Source organism: Mustela putorius, unplaced genomic scaffold, assembly GCF_011764305.1.
Source record: "Mustela putorius furo isolate JIRA1106 unplaced genomic scaffold, ASM1176430v1.1 tig00003845_pilon_pilon_pilon, whole genome shotgun sequence".
Classification (NCBI taxonomy): Eukaryota; Metazoa; Chordata; class Mammalia; order Carnivora; family Mustelidae; genus Mustela; species Mustela putorius.
This window is the reverse complement of record NW_025421998.1, coordinates 94007896-94024346: the sequence shown is the minus strand read 5'-3', so window position 1 is coordinate 94024346 and position 16451 is coordinate 94007896.

Sequence of the window (16451 nt, the reverse complement as noted above, 5' to 3'; positions counted from 1 at the left end):
CAGTTTGAGTCCCACACAAATACCGGAGAATAGCATGGACATTGTCATCACTTTACGTTTACCGCATGTCTTCCTATCCATTCTCATTCATACCGTCTCCTTTAGAAAACATCTGGATCGTTTTTCAGCTACCCGGGGCCCACTCAGCACCCACGGACACGTCTCTGCTTATACACACGTAACAGGATGTTTAATCCTGCCCTTCCTGAGGTCTGCTTGTTTGCACTGACTCCCCAAAGGTAGAGGGCAGTATGATGCATGTCCTGCCCCCACACCCTAGTAGCTATTAGACCACAGGCAGGACACCTTACGAGATTAAACCAGCGCCGCCAGTGCTAGTCCACCCTCCGTCCTATGAAAAAGAAGGCCTTGGAGAACCAAGGAGGGCACTGTTGCCTAGCAGAGAATTGCGATGCTTTGCCCTCCTCTCAAGATGCTTTGCTAGGGGTTGCCTGGCAGCCTGGCCTCTTTCTGGGGGCATATTGGGAACTAGTACATGATACATGCCTAAAAAATGTAAAGGCAATGCTTTGATTGGCAGGAGAGAGAGAGAGGGAGAGAGGGAGGGAAAGAGAGGGGACTTGCCTGGAAACAACGAACACTTGCACAAATAATAGGGCAGTGATGATTCCTGGTGGAATATATGTGCGACATGCTAGCAGGAGATGGCCTGGAGCCATCTTCCAAGGGGCCTGGCCAGGGAGCGCTCCCTGGAAGGACTGACAGACCCCGCAGAAGGGCGGACTCCTGACGTTGAAAGCCTGAGTGCTGGAGGCTTAAGCGGCCATTGGAAAGGCATTGGAAGGTTCTAGTGGGGAATCTCAGAGAAAACAGGGTAGAAAACCTCAGAGTCAGGAGTCAGCTCTGAAATTCTACCAAGGCCAGAGACCGCCACCGTGATGGCCACAGAACCAGTACTTTCTCCCTCACCCCTTCCCCCACCCTCACCAGGGCCAGAAACAACAGAGGCTGGCTAGTGGGGCAGAGCCTGTGGAGGAAAGAGAGAAGCAGCCACCCTGTCCCAGTCCGGTCCGGGAGGCAGAGGGCAGAGGAGCTGGAAGAGGAGCAGAGCTCGAAGGCGAGTCCCTTATTACACGGGACTGGACATAGTAACTATGAAAAGAAATCAGTTCTTGTGATTGCAAGCACCAGGCAAATCTTAAGACCGGCCCAGGATTTTCCCCAAGGCAAAAACTAGGCCACAGAGCCAAGAGACGCAGGAGAAAGGAGGCCCTCTCATCCAATATAATGAGCACACGTGTCGGCCCGCACACAATGATGACGGCTGAACGATAAGGATGTATCCAAACATGAATCGACCCGCAGTAAAAATAATTGGGAAGGACGTGCACTTTGTATTTTGATTTGGTCATTCCTGCTGTGAATGTTTCTTAGGACTTGAGGCTGCGCTCACACACCCAGCAGCCGTGAATCCTTTCTCTTCTGAGTACACATTTTCTGTTCCGTACTCTGCCATCCGGTGAAGCAGGGGGGCGGACAGGTGACTTGGTCATGGGTTTAGAATCCAAGCTGCTAGGCTTTCTATAGAGCATTGAATAGCATGGCTTTTTTCTGCTCAATTATACTTTTTGTATGAAAACAGGAATCTTGAATAAAACCAGAGCGGCATAAGCTAGTGTTAGCAGAACATAAATTATTGTTTCAAATGGTGAGTTCTCTATTTCTATAAAGAAGTGGGAAGGGGTGCCTGGGTGGCTCAGTGGGTTAAAGCCTCTGCCCTTGGCTCAGGTTATGATCTCAGGGTCCTGGGATCGAGCCCGAATTGGGCTCTCTGCTCAGCAGGGAGCCTGCTTCCCTTCCTCTCTCTGCCTGCCTCTCTGCCTCCCTTTCTGCCTACTTGGGTTCTCTGTCTGTCAAATACATAAATAAAATATTTTTTAAAAGAAGTGGGAATATTTAGAGGTATTTTCTTTCTATTCCAGAGGCTCACATAATGGTCTTAGGATCTTGCTAATATGCAAGTTTCCAGGCCATGTCCTCGGAGACTGTGGTTTAGGAGGCAAGACCAGACTCTGATGTCTACCTCAACTTAAGAAAGACTTATTTTGTATTTTATTTTTTTAAGATTTTATTTATTTATTTGACAGACAGAGATCACAAGTAGGCAGAGAGGCAGGCGGAGAGAGGGGGAGGCAGGGTCCCCGCTGAGCAGAGCACCCGACGCAGGGCTCAATCCCAGGACCCTGGGACCATGACCTGAGCCGAAGGCAGAGGCTTTAACCCACTGAGCCACCCAGGTGCCCCGATTTTGTATTTTAATTCTTAGTGATCACATTGCCACTCACTCTGTCTGTCCCTTTGTTTCCCATGAAATGCAATAGTTTACTCTGAGTCTTTCAAAGCTAAAACATTTTGGAGGGGCTGAGATTTTAGCAACTTAGCCAGATAGCAAACCTCTTAATGCTTCTCTCATGGAAAACTAGTAAGTTGGTCCAAATTACCTGCCTTCTAGTTTACTAGAAGAATATGTATTTGCTCTTTGTGTGACCCCTTTCCTTCGGGTGACTGGAACAAATAGAATGAATGACCAGCGCACCTGTACATCCAGCACCCCACCCCCCACCCCGTCAGGACCACGGTTCTAATCAATACCAAACAGCGCTGAAGTTGACTCACTAAACACTTTCCAAAGCACAGATCACACACTCGGGATTACATACCAGCCTGCTTCAGAGACATCTGCTTTAAAAGCTTGGGGTTTAAAAATCTAAGCCGGCCCAGTGCACTTAATTGGAGTTTAACAAGATTTTAAAACAGATACAGTAATTTCTTCACATGCCTGGAGATAATCAGATAGAAACAGGTGTGACTAGAATAGTAAAATTCGGGAGGCAGGGAATCCATCTAGTCAAGGATTTAATCGGAAGCTTCAGCCAATGACCTCTCAGGTCCTTTTCCTTGAAGAATCTGCCGTTGGTTTTTCTCTATTAGATTTCTTCTCTGCGTTGGCCGGATCCTTCCAGCCTGTTGAGAACAGAGTCTCGGTTTAGTCTTGGATCAGATTAACTGCCCCCCCCCCCGCCCCCAACTAGGATTCACCCTCCAGTCTGATTCACATACCTGTGAGAGGTTTTAAGCCGGTGAGAAAAGCCAATATGCCTCGTTGCACAGGCAACGTGTGTGCGCCCCAGCCTGCATGTGGAACCCCAATCTACACCTACAAGTGCTCCACAAAGGAAGGCAGGAAGACAGTCAGTGCACACCCTAAAGATGGGCGAGTTAGGGTCAGCATGGGAGGTGGGCAGTAGGAAAGTGATAGGGCGGGATTGAAAGGGGTCTGTGAAGGTCCAGAGGACACTCATCACAGCCATGAACAAGAACCACATGAAGGTCAGTCCCGGAGCGAGCACTGCGCATGCGTTGTCTCATCCACTCCCCGCAACCCTTTATAGGAAAGAACCAGCAGCTGCCAGCACGGGCTCTGGGGCTAATGGCTGGGGTCTGAGTCCTGACACCATTACTTACCTGTCGTGGCCATGGGAGAGCTTTCTGCTTGAAGAACCTCATTTGGAAATGATGATAGGAAAAGCACTGCTCATGGGCTTGTGGAATTTCATAGGGGACCCCAGCTGCTGTAACAGATAACCCTTCAAATCTTAATGGCTTAACATCTAAAGGTTTGCCTCAGACGTGTAACAGTCCAAGTAGGTATTGGATGGGCGACCTTCCACGTGGACAGGTAAGGGCTTGTGTTCCTTCTGTTTTGTGATTTTGCTAACTGCAAGTCCAGAGAGGTGACTTGAGGGTGGCTATGCGGGAGAAGCGATGCTATGTCCCACAGTTCCCAGAACCTAGTCACGTGGCTCCTCCAACTGCAAAGCAGGCTGGGAAATGGGGTCTGTGTGTCCAGGAAGAAACAGAAATGGATTTGGTGTCTCCCGGGGTTGTGAGGATTAGATGTAAATCCCTGGCACCTAGTTAATGCTCAGTAAGTGGTGGGCGATGATTACCCCGTCTGTTGCACTAGCCCTGCCTCTATTCCTCCAGTATCTTTCTGCTGTCTATGTCCCAATAGCTTCCCCCTTTCACTTGTGAGTTCCCTCCGATTTAGCCCAACATTTGTGATGCTGGGGGTTCTTCTCCCTGAAAATCTTGGCAACCTTTGGGCATTAAGGCTGGCTCTGTTCTGTGCACCCCAATCCCAGCATCTTCGCTGGAACCCGGGGTCCCTGTACTGCCAGGGGGATGCGCTGGAGAGGCCAGCTGGGTCTGGACCGCCTCCTGCAGCCCCCTGCAGGCTTGCATGGTAGAGCTGCTCCTACATTCCCAGGATGCTCCTCCTGAAGGCTCAGGAGACCACTGCAAAAACTTCGGCATGAAAACCCATGCTTCAAAGTTTGTCTCTGTGCAATCACATAATTACTAATTAAGCAAGCAACTTCATCTCCCCACCTGCTACCCTCAAAAAGCCCACAGACATGGTCTGAATGAAATGTTTGGGGATGAGGGGGGTGGGGTACAGAGCCTTCAGATAGAGAAGTGTAGATATTTATCTTCTACCTTGATAAAATATTTGTAGTTCTCATGGCACAGAATAAGTGTGACTGTGACTCTTGTTTTGCAGTTTACGTAGCAAAGAGCAGAATCTCTGAAAAAATCTTTCAAGCTCTTGTTGACATGGCACTGTGGTTAGGGTCAAACAGATCTGCCTTTGCATTCCAGCCTCCCCGTCTTTCTAGCCTTGCGACTGTGGGCAAGTTCATTGCTCTAAGCCTTATCGTCTCCATCTGATAAATGACAGCAATAGGACTTAATGTCACAGAGTGGTTTGCCCAGCACCTGGCAATAGTAAATTTGGTAAGTGGCAGTTATTTTTGTTATAATAATGATCACACCAAACCCCCATATTTCTTACTCTGTACCATTGAGGCGTATATGCTCCTCCCCACCAAAACCACGTGTACCCTCCTGGGAGTTTCAAAAAGTATTATTTGAAAGTTATGTGTGGCATCATAGCTCCACATTTTTCCTTCCTGGAGGCACACATCTATCCATATTATCTTCTTTGCATATAATAAGATGGAAGCACCCCCAAGAGCGAATGTTATTACCTAAGCAGTCTGCCTCTGTAGAAGCCAAGGGCTTCAGGCGGTGTGCATTTGTGGGAGAAGGGGGTGCTGATGGTGGAGAGGCTCCCAGGGAAAGACTGGTTGGAGCTGAAGAAGAGAACCTCAAAGGCTATCCAGTCTTACTCGATCTACTTGCTAATCTTCATGATGGTTCTCTAGTTTGGTGAGAAGGGGTACCCCTCTTAGCCTTAAAGAGCCCTCTGAGGAGCTGACAACAGTCGTGGGCTCATGTCCTAGAAAAAAATGCATTTCCAGCCACATGCACAAAGGTTTTTGATGAATCTTGGTGGGTTCAGTCACCCCGTGGCTCATTTATGGACCTCAGGTTAAGACACGGTCCTCAAACAGCCCCTTTGTATGTGCCTGAAAACGGCAGCCTGAGGCTAGGGAGGGGATGGTACCGTCAGACTCCAAGGCCTCGTGGATGGGCGTGACATAGGAGGCAGGGAGGTCAGTTAGACCCGGCCAAGAGATGAGGCGTCTGAGAGCAGGTGGAGAGGATGGAAAGGAGGGAACCACTCAGGTCGAGTAAAAGAGGATTCCTCCGCTCACCCTGCAGCTGGGTGTTCGGGGGTGAGGGAGGTCCTAAGAGCGACTCCCAGTTTTCCTGCTTAGATGACAAGCTGGTGCCATTCTTTGGGGGTAGTACATATGGGATGGAAAGGATGATGATGGCTTTAGTGTAGAAAATGCTGAAAGTGGTCAGCCTGTGAGTTATCTAGGGAGGCTATCCCACAGTAGTTAAATCTGTATTCACAGCTCAGGAGAGAGCTACAGAGAACGACACTAGAGTCAACTTTATATCAAATCAATGGGACCAGATGAGAAACAGCAAATGTGTTGGGTGAGCAATGAGGGCCAAGTTCAGGGTCCTGAGAAACACCAGCGGGGAAGCCAGATTTTCCCAGACCTGGGGCATTGGTCTCACCTGGACTGCTGTTTTTCTTAGGCTTTTTCTCAGTTCACCTCGACTTTGATTAATTTTTATGAGACTGTTTGAAAGACAATGTATTATCAACATAATCAATGAGGAAATCCTATCCCTTCCTATCCATAGATAGTTCTCCTAAAAAATAACCACAAAGGGAAATAAAGAAAACCCTGTTTCTACATTCCACGTGGTGACGACTGCCCAGAGAGGGCTCCGAGACTGCTCTCCTGTTTTACTTTAGGAAGGGAAGATCAGCAAGCATTACAAAAATGTCAAAAGCCACACTAACTGCAAGCGGAGACTTTTCTTCGTTCCAATCAGAAGAAGTGAAAGAGAATTAAGAGAGAATTTCTCTTCTCACTGTGCAACTCCCATCTTTTCCTGCATCAAGGCAGGGCTGAAAAGCAGAGAAGATTTTACACGGTATACCCAACCCTGGTTGTGCTCTTACAGCACCTAAAATTACCCCTTCTGTCATCAGTGGTTTGAATCCTTCGCTTGGGGAATGCCAGGAGGAAGGAAGTCATGGCATCTGGGGGTTGGGAGGCCCAGGAAGGGCAGCGGTGTCAGAGGCTGAAGAAGGGCCAAAGTCAGGACCAAAAAGCTCCCCCTGAACTTGGCAGCCACGGACCACCATGTTTTTGGTGGATTTCATGGCGCAGTGAGGTGCGGAAGGCAGAATGCGGTGGCTGGAGAGTGAGTGGGAGGAAGCACTTGGCTGCGAAGGCAAGGAGACAGATGAGGTGTCATTTGAGGTTCAGGGAGATATTGTTTTGCCTCCTTTTATAAAACAGCAAAGACAGATGAACACACTTTTAGGTTCTGGGGAAGGAGATGGATATGAATCTCTTCATATCAGAGAGGGGGGATGATGGATGGAGCCAGGTCCTAGATTGAGGGGAGAAGTGAAGTGTTCGTTCAGATCAAGGGCACAGGGAGAGGGACCAACCCAAAAGAGGAGGAGGGTCATCTTTTCTTAGTTTGAAGGTAACAGGTGTGGGCACGTGCATGCCCAGATAACATCTTGGAAAGTGAGGAAGTTCCTGTCTGGAGGCAGGTTTTCCGGTCAAGTAGGGGCTGACATTGTTTCTGGGGTCTAGAGAAAAACCGAGCAGGGGCTTAAACTACAGGTCCTCTACTTGAAAGAGTGTATGATGGTAGAGAGCCAGAATGGATAAGATGTGTGTGTCTCTATCCTATTGAGAGAGAAATAGAACCAGCAAATGAGCAAGAGAGAGACAGGGAGGGAGAGATAATAAAGAGTTCACTCACATGACTGTGGAGGTTAGTAAGTCCAAAACCCACAGGGTAGGCCTACAGGCTGGCCATCCAGGGAATGCTGATGTTGCAGCTCAACTCCAAGACAGTCTAAGGCAGAATTCTGTGTTCCATCTGAGATCCTCACTCTGTTTTCTATCTAGGCCTTCAACTGATTGGATGAGGCCCACCCACATTATGGAGGGTAATTGGCTTTACTCAAAGTCCACTGCTTTAAATGTTCATCCCACCTAAAAAAACACCTTCACGGCAACATCCAGACTGGATGTTTGACCAAATATCTAGGTACTGTGGCCCACCAAGCTGACCCATAAAATTAACCGTTGTAAGGAGGGTTAATGATCTCGTTTGTATCAATAGCAAAAACATGGGATGATGTAGATAAAGAGATGTCTATAGGATGTGGAGAGAATCTTCTGGGTTCCAGAAGGTTCCAACTGGAATTAAGTGCTCTTTGAACCACAGGGATTCTCATGGAGCCAGAGCTAATGAAGACAAGAGGGAAGAGGTGGGGTGGGGGTGGGGGGATCCCCCCGCCATGGGAGCCCACCCTACCTTCAAGGAGAGTTATCATCTCAGCATAGAAAGACAGAGCCAATGAAAAAGAAGCTTCTGGATGCAAATTCTGACTGTGAAGCCCTAGTCTATAACTTCTGGGAACCCTCCAGCTGAGCAAAGAGCAGGGCACAGTGCTTTCAAGGTAACAGACTGTAGAATTTATCTTTCGATTCTTTCTCCTTCCTTTATTTTCAACAGGGTCAAAGGCATATGCACTTACCTCACCGAGGTCAGTATGATTATTTATTTTCGAGCCCGCCTTCTCTCACTGTCATGGAATTTCCAGTCCAGCTCATTTTCCCTTTACTCACAAGCCTGAGGCCCTTTCACATCCATCCTGTCCTTGGCAAGCGTCTTTGGAGAGTGGCCTGGGACACACCTATTCGGGAGCCACCTGCTCTCGGTGGAGGGTGGATCTATTCTGGTCATAGGCTTTGTGATCTGGACAAAGGAATTGAGTGTGGGCCTGTCAAATTGTCACGCAATACTAAATTTGGCTGGCCAGCTGAATTCTACCAGAAAATCATGCAAAATACGGTTGAGCAATTGGGAAAAAAAAAATTGGCCTGCAGGAAAAGACAATTGGATGAAATTCAGGAGGACTCCATGGCCATGGAATTCTAAGACTGCAACTAGTTGTGTGACCTAGTCGCACATGGACCAGTCCACAGATAGAAGAGGGGCTGTGCCATGCTGAAGAGTTTTGGACCCAAACAATCACTGAGAAGTCATTCTCCTGTTTTATAAGCATCAGAAAAAGGAAAAAAAAAAGCAAGTTTCTTCTAACTTCAAAAGGTTATGGTTCTCAAAGTTCACTTCCTCTGAGTTTTCATGATCCTCTTCCTGGTCCTTCTCACCAGAATTCCTCGCACCTGCCCCTCTGATGCTCACCACTCGGTAGCATTTCCTTCCTCTGCCTCATGCTGTTTACCTCTGATGCCCATCTAGACTATCAGCATCTTGACAGTAGGACCGTGCTGTGTGTCTATGAGCATTTTCGAGGACTCTTACCGTGCCTGACACATACTTAATGATCAATACATTTTGGTTAAATAGTGATAAAAAGAAATCCCATTTTTTTTCATGGATTATGGTTATTCTCACCCTAGACACTCTCCTCTGTGCACAGCCTAGTTCAGCGACTCCCTTGAAATTGTGAAGGCCAGCAATTACACGTAGTTCACCAGATCTTTGACCAACATAATATATTGGGCGAAAAAAATACTTTGTGCCTGGACAGTTTACTTCTGGTAAGAGAAACTGAAGACTGTACTGGCTTCGCCTTAAAGCTACATCCCATTATGCTTGTGGTCAACTGAAATACTAGATGTTTTCTTTTCTTCTTAAGTTTATTTAAGTAATTTCTACACCCAGCATGGGGCTTGAATTCATGACCCTGAGATCAAGAGTCGCATGCTCCTCTGACCGAGCCAGCTCCATACCCTGAAATACTAAGATGTTTTTGGATGGGCCTCTGCCAAGCTGCATCTTCCCCATTCTGCCTGTGTACAACTGATCTTGAACCTGAAACATAGGACTTCATATCTTTTGTTTCAGCTCAAGGTTAAATCCAATCAAAATCACTTGGCATCTGATGCTGTCAGTGACTACATTAGCCATCCTTCCCAGCTCCAGGTCACTGCCAAATTTGACGTGCATATCTGTTCTGTTCTTCTCCTACTTTTTGACAACGATGTTGGAAGCGTTGAGACTGAGAGAGAAGCTCTAATAGTAACCACCCACTTCCATGTTGACCCAGAACTATTCATAAAACTTATGGTAATCAGCCATAAGCTGAAAATGCAGTCCAAAATACTTATTCCTTATTTCTCCATCTTATCCACAAAGCTTTTATAGATGACATTTTAAAAAATTTTCTATAGTACACACACACTTCCATCTACAGTAGCCCCCAAAATTTGCCAGCCAAATAATTCATTAAAATATTTAAAAACACAGCTTGTGTGGTACAACTTTCCAGCAGGCACTTGTCAGCCCTGGGGCCCCTGTGGCCTTCTAGACCTCATGGTCCCCTGCCTCTTTAAAGAAATCTTGGCTTATTGCCTGGCATTGACATTGAGCTGATTTTCCATGGTTGGAATCCCATCTGATGGCTTATCCAATTTTATTGATCTCTCTCATGATTCCTCAAAAATTACCCACCATGACTGTGAGATCATAGGACCACTTCTTGACACACCCCAGGATAAAGTGATTAAGACATCAAACAAGCTTTGTGGAAGGTGTTTTTCAGAAGCACCAGGGAGCCATTGTGGACTCTTAAGTGGCAAAGGTCTGCAGTCAAAGAGGTCAATTATTGTTTCTTCTGATTCTTGCTGAACTCTTTAGGATGAGCCAATGGAACAGGACTTTGTCACTCTGAACATCTTCCATTTTTAAACACAGCCACTTGGTGAGAAGCTTCTCGACCATCTCAGAATGGCTCTTCTCTGGATTCTAAATCTTTTCCCAAGTTGATATAAAGTATTATGCAAGCTGGGATTCTTCTGATCTTTGGATACTGAAGATATGAAGGCCCTTCACGATACCTATAGTACCAAGAGACCAAGCCAATTGTCACAAGATGCCATGAACTGAGAAGACCTTCCATCAGCCATGGTAGGATTCGAGATGAAGCCACAGGGCAACTTCACTTTTCCCTGATACTACCCCAAGTCACTCTCATGAATAGAAAGTGCTAGAACCAAGAGATAATGAAGACGTCCCAATGGAAGAAGTTTTCTTCTCACTCTTATTACCTTTTTCCAGAACGTAAGCTTTGGAAGTAGGTGGAATACCTCCACACTTTTGTTTCCATAATGTGTCCTACATAACGAGATCAATAGAACATTCTAAGGTCTAGAGCATGAAGCCAGGCTTTATCTTTTCCATCTAACTCTGGAACTCCAAAAAGCCATATGTTTCCAAAAAGGGACCAAGTAACAAGCTCATTCGGTGGTAAAGTACTGAAGTTTGAGTCTTTAAGAGGTAGCTTAGAGATGAAAGAGTCAAAGTGTGCCCTTTTAGAGGTAGGGAAACAAGTTCAAAGAGGTTCAATGACTTGTCCAAAGTCACATGGTTACCAAAAAGTGGATCTGGCCTCTGACCCCAGGGCTCTGTCACGTGGGTCCCCTTCCCTGGAACGTGTGCTGCCAGTTTGTACATGGTGGTTTTTTCTCCACCACCCTGCACTTACTTAACACTCTTCCCAATTTGAGGATGTTTTTTCTTTCTAGACAATAGTGAGAGAGAACAGTTTGAGTAGTTCTGGCTCCTGCTAATCTCATGCCCTATTGTCTAAGGGTGGAATCTGAAAGATGGTAAATTTAGAGACAGAGAAGCCAGCGATGGACAGGTGGGGTTGGGGAGGACAGATCAGGCACAGGTGCAGTGCAGAGAGACTAGAGAGGTCTCGGTTGACCACAGAGGAAGGGATGCAGCAAGGGAGGGCTATTGCTGAAGGGCCAGAATGATCCCGGGCTGTATTTATAGAAGGATGACATGCGAAGCCCAGGAAGCAATCATCAGGCAACGATCTCCATTAGTCAGCTCTCCGTCCAACGATGCCCCCTTCGTTACACTTTGAAATGCAAGAGCCCACAGCAGGGAACAAAGTGACAGAAAATCATTACTTAGAGTCAAAGTTAAGGCATCTGGATAGCTGAAGGCAAGCTTTTCACTGCTTCCACACCCACTGTCTGATTGCTTGAGCTTCTAGGAGGAAAGAGGGGGCAAACAGAGCGGGAATTCCAGCTAGAAATTTCCCTTTACCTTCTTGTTCTCTCAGCTCGGAACTTTAGAAGCCCCATCTCTGTCCTCTCCTTCCAGTCAAGCTTAAGATCCCCTGCTTGCAGATCTCTTTCTGCAAAGACTTGAAAGCCCAGAATAATCAATTCTTTTTTTTTTTAATTTTTTTTTTTTTTTTTTTTTGCATAATCAATTCTTCTTGATTAAGGATGGCTTCTCTACCTGTGCTGGGCTCTTGCTGAATAGGCTGCCACCTCCACGTGCTGGTTACAGGGGCTTCAAGAGGGAAGCAGCTGAGCAGACTGGCTCATGGCTGGACCCCCACCCTGACCACAGCAGCTTGGTGGGCTCCTCCTGACTCCTGAACCTGTTTTTAGCCTGTAGGTGAAAGATTTTCTCCCTCGGTCTTCAGCAGATCCCTGAGGGAGTCCGAACCACTCCTCCCTTACCTCCCTACTTGAACAGCTTACATAACAACGTTGAGTATGGTAGTAGAGAGAGTTCAACTTCAGAGTCTCCATGCTGACTTCCAGAAGTTAAAAACATAGGATTCTCCTGATTTTAGACAAATCTGATGCAATAATTTTGTATTTTGGAGAAAGGCAGTGATGACTTTACCACAATTCTTCTCTGGCATGTCTTATTTAACCTTCTACAGAGGTCTTAAGCCTCATTTAATCTCTTCTGGAAAAAAAAAAAAGAAGGAAAGAAAAGCAGAAAGACATACAAAGGAGAAAGAACCTCAGGTCTCACATACCAGGTTCTTGCAGAGCAAGGAATGGAGGTGGAAGAGTCCTACTGCAGCCTTTTTCCATCTTGCCTCAAAAGAAATCCCTGGAAAAAAATATAGTAAGAGGACACTGCATCCCACCTGCAGTGGGAGAACTCAGGAAGCCAAGTCTCCAGTGGCTGACAGTGGCCAAATGGTCCTTGCTTCTCCAGAGGAGCGTAAGCTCTGCTTGCTCTTTCTGGTCCTGGAATTTAGGGCCTCCTTTACCAAGCACACTGGGACACACAAGACCAACGAAGTAGGGAACCTAGCAGAAAGCAGCCAATTCCTCAAGCACGTGCCTCCAGAATTTCAGAAGGCCACCTGTGTCAACCTAAAGAGCCCATCAAAAGTCGGAGGAACACACTTTGTGATTAGACAGACCCAGAACTGAATATCTTCTCTGTCCATTCTCCTCCCTCAGCCCAGGTTGAGCCTTAACTGTATCCGAGAATAATCCCCCACACCTTCCAGAAACAACCGGTCTCCTATAGGACCAGACCACATGCCTAGTGCTTTCCCATCACATGCTGTCTTGTACATCTCCCTGTCTCATGCACTGAGATGGACCTTGATTGTTCTAATGGCTGTGTGGGATTCTACCATACGGTCATACTCACCCTTCCCATTCCCCAAGAATGAATGTGAACTTGTTTATGGTGTCTGCGATAGCAAACAATGCTGCAGTGTATATCCTTGTGTAAGTGTCTGCACGTGAATATAGGTGTAGGAAAATCACAAAAAATTGTTGAAAATGCCTTCAAAATTTTGATTCTGTTAAATTGTCCTCTAAAGAGCCTCTACCAGCTTACCATCCCACTAACTTACCATCCCGCCAATGGCGCCCAAGAAGGCTTCCTTCGGAGAAGGCTCTATGAAGGAAGGCCAACAGGCGTGGGGGAAAGGAACTAAAAACGTCTTTTGTTATTCTTTGGCTCTTCAACAAAGCCTTGTTGGTGCTATTTTGGGGGTCCTTGGTGCTGACTCCACAGACCAAGAGAGCACAGTTGTGCTTTTCTCAGAGGGGACATCTGTCAGAAGCTGTGTTTATTTTTGGCAACTCAGTGACATGCTCCCTGCATTTCCAGGGGATTCTTGGCTTCCCTCAACAATGACCCATTTGTGGCTGAATATTTAGCTGCTCTCTCAATCCTGATGTCTGTTCTGCCAACTATTTTGAGATTTGATGGGTTGGTTCCCAGCAGAAACTGGATACAAACCCCCCAATTAGAATCTTACACGCTGTTACTCATCTGGGAAGGGAGTACCTGGGCAAAACACGCTTTTAATTTTTATTACTTAATTGAAAATTTTTGTTATGGGAAATTGCAGACATCTGTAAAAGTAACAACAACCGTGTGATGAACCCCTATATACCCAGCACCTAGCTTCAATGATCAACTCATGACCCATCTTGTTTATCTGTACACCTGCCAATTCCCCACCTCCTGTATGATTTTGAAGGAAATTCCAGACTTCTTATCATTTCAGCCGCAAGTATTTCAGGGTCTACCTACAAAGTATAAAGTCTTTTTAAGAGTACATCCTCATATTACCATTAACACACCGAAAATAGGTAGCAGCGATTTTTTCATACATACAAATGATCAATCATTGTTCAAATTTGTTCAGATTGTCTCCTAAAAGGATTTACATGTGATTTTTAAATGTTAGAAGAGCGGAATCTAGAGCCAGGCGAACTGAGTTCAAGTCTCAGGTTTATGCCTCTCTTCCTGGTGACTTACATTAATTTCTGAGTCACTTTTGCCTCTGTTTAAGAAACAGAAATTTGGGGGTTGGGAAAAAAACCCCATGAATTTAAATATTGTCAGACAAGGCTAATAAAGAAAGGAAAAGAGCAGGGGGGAAAAAAAACCACTGCAATAACTGAACCTAGTTCAATTCTATAGAACGGTGACCGGATCAATAAATGTCTACTAAATTCAATAAAAGTTACAAAATCTGTCTCTCCTTATCCCTGTGAAAGAGAGACGTTAGGGTCAGGGGATCCTCATCTTTTTTTGGCAGATAAATGCTTCTCAAAATGAAGTAGCTGTAGTTCATAGTAGATATACGATAAGCTGCTTTCATTTTAAAGCACAAAATCTTAGTGTAGTATTTGTTTAAAACCCACAGCTACTCCTTTAGCATATCCTCATGTTCCAGGAGACTGGAAATAAGGTAGGGGGGAAGGAAGAGAAAAGAAAGATTTGTCTAATGATTCTGGAAGTCAGGCAATGGCACTGGTTGCTCTGTTACGACGAGAGAATGTATGCATATGTAAATTATAAAGCACCATAAAATTGTTATTAGAAAAATGAGGATCCCCAGGTGGTCCTAAATCATGCCGAGCATTTTCCCCATTGCATTTCTATTAGCAGCGATCAGATTTCTCTTTGCAAGAAGAAAACGTATTCCTTATAAAATCTAGGAAGACAGGAGAAGGAAGGGGGAAATAGTCAAATAAAGACATATTGGCAGGAAATGGAAAATACTGCCAAAAACTCTTGAAAGTTTTTTTGTTTTTTGGTTTTTTTTAAATACCACTGCAAATACCTTCCCCTTGCTCTGTGTGTAGGTGGGAGCAGGGGAGGTGATGAGCTCGCTGTGTAAAGGGAGGGAGGTAAGATGAACAAAAGAAGAATCTTCGTTTCCCATGGTCGTTTGGTGAACACAGAATGGAGAACACCTCCCCGGAAAAGGTGGGGTTACAGCTGCCAGGAAAGGTGTGCATCTCTGCCTTTGAGACAAATGGGATCTTTAGCAGAAAGGCAGCTAGGGAAGGATGAGGGGCAGACAGCTTTTCTCTCTTTCGAAGACAACGGTGCTTCGGATTTGAAGAGACCGGGTGTCTGCTGTTTGAACGTCTGCAGGTCAGCATCCCTGACCTTTATCAGACTACAAGTGCTCACAAATGTAGATGTAATACCTTCCCACCTCCTGCACCTCCCCCCCCCCAAACATACAGCAGACTGTAACAAGCTGCCCTTCTGTTTGAAGAGCAAAGGTGACAGTCTGCCGCTTCACGACAGGTCTGGGAGGGAGGGGATGGCACAGAGGGAGCTGGGCTAGGGGTCTTCACACATCTGACCTGCAGAACCCAGCTGGCTCCTGTGGGGAGGCGCAGAACTCCGTCCTCCCGGCCGGGACTGGTCAGAGCCGTGAGATGAAGATTCACAATTACCTTGGCAACCAGATAGCAGGCAAAACTGTTACTTGGCAATTTCCCTAGACTCCCCGTCCCTTCCCCCACACCCACCATCTCCCACAGCAGCACATACAACACTTTCCCCCTTTAACGCCTCTCTGAGATCACAAGACAGTGTGTGAGGAAATGAGGGGAAAGGGGGGAACAGATCCAAGACACGGGGGAAGAGAGAGCCTTTCCTAAGCCCACATGGGAGGTCTTTGAATGTCGCGCTTTGACCTCCTCCCACTGGTGACAGCAGACAGACAATTGGGGGGCAGAGAGTGAAGGGAAAGAGGGGGTGTTTAGCAGCCAAGCTGGGACAGCAGGCGGTTCATTTGCTCGTTGTTTCCAGAAACCATGAGAATGGAACAAAAGCAGAGGGGATGAACAGAATGTACTGGCTCCCATGTCCCTTTCTGTCCCTCCCCTCCTCCCTCCCTTCTTTCCCGAGACCCTATTATGGAAACCTGCCTTCAGGGGCCGTGCCCACCTGGTTCCCACCCACTGGCCTGCTGTCCTTCTGCTCACCCACCGTCCCTACGCCTGCTGCCTGTCAGGCTCCGTGCTGGGCTCTGCAGCTGCACGGCTCGGACAGACCAGCCTCTGCTCCCCCCGCAGCGGTGGGGAGGCCGGAAACCAAGTGGGGAGATGCACAAAGTAAGTGGACGCCAGAACAGGAGTGCGGGCGTGCCAACAAGGATGGGCACGAAGCGAGGGCCTGAGCCCAGTTCCACCAGGAAAGGACTTACTGTTTGTTTACTTGCCTTTATTTTTTCCAATTCTCCATTTTGGAATGTTTTGAGGCAGGAGAGTTGAATTCTTCCCTCCACTTCGCCGGACGTCCCCTGGTGTCCTCCACAGCATTCCTGGAGGACCACTGAGGCCGGG